A 3,403-nucleotide genomic window follows, 5' to 3' on the forward strand; every position below is an offset into this window, starting at 1 on the left:
AGTCTAGGGTTCTAGAACTACTTTGTATAGTTTCTATGCTTTCAAATATGTTGCAAATCTAAAAATGGATCGCTTCGGTGGGAGCACACCCAGACGCAAACGGACGCGCGGATAAAATATGTCCGCGGGGCGACGCAAACGGATGGTCGCGACCACTTTTGGGCGTCCGAAATGCGTCGCCCCGTTGGAGATGCCCTAATGCCTATGTTATTTTGGTGTGGCCTTGTGCATGTACAGTTAAGAAGGATGCTGAAAGGAGGAAAACTGCTGAACTGAAAAATAACTTTTTTTTTTATCGTAACTGAAAAATAACTTTGCATATACTGTATGAATTAAAAGGTATCTTTTCTTCTTGTCCTGTCTTTATTGTCTGCCCTATGCATGTACAGTTAAGAAGAAGGATGCTGAAAGGAGGAAAACTGCTGAACTGAAAAATAACTTTATATATACTCTATGAATGAAAATGTATCTTTTCTTCTTGTCACGTCTTTATTGTCTACACATTGCAAAGTGAATATAAAAATTCTTTTTAGCTTGTTGTGATGTGAGATCTGAGTCATATTGCACTTAGCTTGGATCCAAAAAAATTGCGTGATGACTGTTGTTTCTCCATAAAATAGACGAAATCTGTCAATGCTGTGGCATACTGTACTGTACATATCTGCATATCTATACAATTTGGTAATTGTAGATTACTGATAATGTAAAAATAGCACAGTTAATTGTTCATGTGCTGCATCTTATTTCTTTTTTGACTGCTCAATTGCTGCCTTGATACATCACAGTTGGAAGAAAACACGGACATGTTGACGAGAGAGAATCTGTTGTAGAGAAACTCAGGGATGTCAGTCAAACAATGAACATATATGTTAGTATGTATCATTTGTCTAGGATATGTCTTATTCTTGGCAACTGCAGGTGCAGGATTGGTTGTATATGCCTATATGGATGGCGAAGAGGCTCAAGCAAAGGAATTTCAAGAGCGCCTTCTTTTGGTCGTCAGGACAAGACGAAGGCGGTGTCAGTTGTGCTGTGGCCTGGAATGACGTCAAGCATAGCTGCGCTCGTGTGACAAGTCATCCAGCCAATAATTGGGCAAAACATTTGTTACAACGAGCTATTTTCCATTCCTCAGAAGTTGTATTATTAAATGATGCTAGCTCTTGAATTATATAGTTTGTTTGTTGCTTTGCTCTCACACTTTGTGGTGATCACCTGTGCCATTTCACGTAGTGAACTGAATGATACAGTTGTTGAAGCTTAGACAATAACAAGTTTCTCATCCTCTCAAATCGACTGATCGTGCTGGTAATTTAATATTTTATTGATAACATTTATTTTAATGAAAAACTGATTGTTTATCATCTGTTAGATTTGTCTTTGCAAAATCATTTCAACTAGCCTTTTTATACGTATTTTGTTCACTCTAGTATTCATTCTTTACGTCTATAACTAGTGTAGCTTTTCAACTCAACATCCACTTGCAAATTAAGTTCTCCGAGAGAAAGGGAGGTGACCACATCAAGAACTGGAACTCAAGTTGCAACATAGTTTATGTTGCATCATACGTGTTGTAACTATGCTCTGAGTTCTTAAAATGGAGGGCTTAAAAGGCAACATACATTATGTTGCATCTTGAGTTCCAGTTCCTTGATATATGGTCACCGCTTTCTTATCGGAGGACTGGACTTGCAAATGGATGTTAATTCGAAACCCTAGACCGATCATAGATATAAACAATGTGAATACTAGAGTGAACGAAACAAGAATAAGAAAGGCTACTTAAAATGACTGTACATTTACTAATCTAGCAGATGATAACCAAACATTTTTTTTATTAAAAATAGATATGATCAAATAAAATATGAAATTAGCAGCAAGATCGATCGATTTGAGAGGATGAGAAACTTATTATCATCTGAGCTTCAACAACTATATCATCTAGTTCAATGTGTGAAATGACATAGGTGATCACCCCAAAGTATGAGGAAAACAACAAACAAACTGTATAATCCTAGAGGTAGCATAATTTAATAACACAACAGTTCCGATGAATGGAAAATAACTCACGGTAAGAAATGTTTTGCTCACTATCAGCCGTATGACTCGTCACACAAGCTTAGTTATGCCTACATAGCATCGGCGGTACCTGGTTGTCGCTCCGCCATCAGCCTTGAAGCAACGGCGGAGAGAGACGCTGGTGGAGAGTGCCGGCGGGGCGTGGCCGCGAGTTATATGAGCAGCAGCTGAGCATTGTGGAAGCATATCGCGTAGGATTTGGATAAGAAAGGAGTGGATTCGGGGACATGGAGGTGCACATGGGGAAGAAGACGATGGAATAAAGGAGCCGGTGGGGAGTGAGCCTGCGTGTCGAGCGAGGGAGGCGGACGTACGCCTGATGATAATCAGCTTTTCCCTCGGAATCAGATGCTGATTTCTGCTTCCGATTGGCCCTGTGCTTGACCGTAGGATTGGAAGCAGCTTGGTCGTTACGAATTTCAACCAGCCCCGCCGCTTCGTTCTTTCCGCGATTCCTTTGCGTGACTTTGCATGCTTTCCGTTTGAACTGCCACCGTGATGCACGTCCGGTTTATCCAAACAATAGCTCATTACTTCCTCCGTCTCATAAAATTTGTGTGAGTTCTGAGAAAAAATTAGATGTGTCTACATGATAGATAGTGTCTAGTTACACTTAAATTTTGATAAATCTCAGACAACTTTGGTGAAGACGAAGTGAGTATAAAAAATTAATTACCACTTTTTCCGGTGACAGCACCACAGTTTTTTAACGGGGAATCATTGTTTTTCAGCACTGGAAGCCCCCTTTTTGGAAAAAATATCCTTGTTATTTTTTTGGAATAATCGTGGCATGTCCAACTCTTGTTTCTAAACGTTGGAAATATATTTTCTACAACTTAATTTTGCTTCCTACGAAGAATATTTTGCTTCTCTTGGCTAGCTCGATTGCTTCCAAGACAATTGGAGGTTGTTACCTCCTAGTATTTTATTTCCGCCATATAGAAAAGATACATGGTCTAATCTGTCGGAATCAGGGACTTCTTTTCATGTGCTTGCCAACTAAAATAAATTTTGCTTCAAGTAATATCAAAATTTGCTTCTATATATAATAAGAATCAGCCACAGGGTGTGTGTCGTCTAGCACAATGCCCACCGTCCACCTCTCATAGCTATGGAACATGTGCATCAACGAGAACATAAGAGGCTCGTCGATGACCTGTAACGGAAGCCTAGGGCTCTGAGGTACTAAGAGTAGCACATCGGTCTGTTCCAGTAGCGTGAAGATGACGCTCGCCCCACTGGTGGTGCTTTACACAAGAAACGTTGACCAACGTAATCTCGTGCTCAAGTTGTAGCCTGAGGATGGCAGCCATTCGGAAAGAAA

The 3,403-nt window shown here is 40.2% G+C and overlaps 1 long non-coding RNA gene across 1 annotated transcript; it reads right to left on the reverse strand.

The window, feature by feature from the left end:
• Window positions 1-454: 454 nt before the first annotated feature.
• Window positions 455-2,321, reverse strand: LOC127306453 (uncharacterized). The gene is made up of 2 exons (XR_007854666.2): window positions 2,071-2,321; window positions 455-1,715 (listed from the first exon to the last, which is right to left on the reverse strand). It is a non-coding gene; the product is annotated as an uncharacterized lncRNA (long non-coding RNA).
• Window positions 2,322-3,403: the final 1,082 nt, after the last annotated feature.

The sequence above is a fragment of the Lolium perenne genome, chromosome 6, assembly GCF_019359855.2.
Source record: "Lolium perenne isolate Kyuss_39 chromosome 6, Kyuss_2.0, whole genome shotgun sequence".
Taxonomy (NCBI): Eukaryota; Viridiplantae; Streptophyta; class Magnoliopsida; order Poales; family Poaceae; genus Lolium; species Lolium perenne.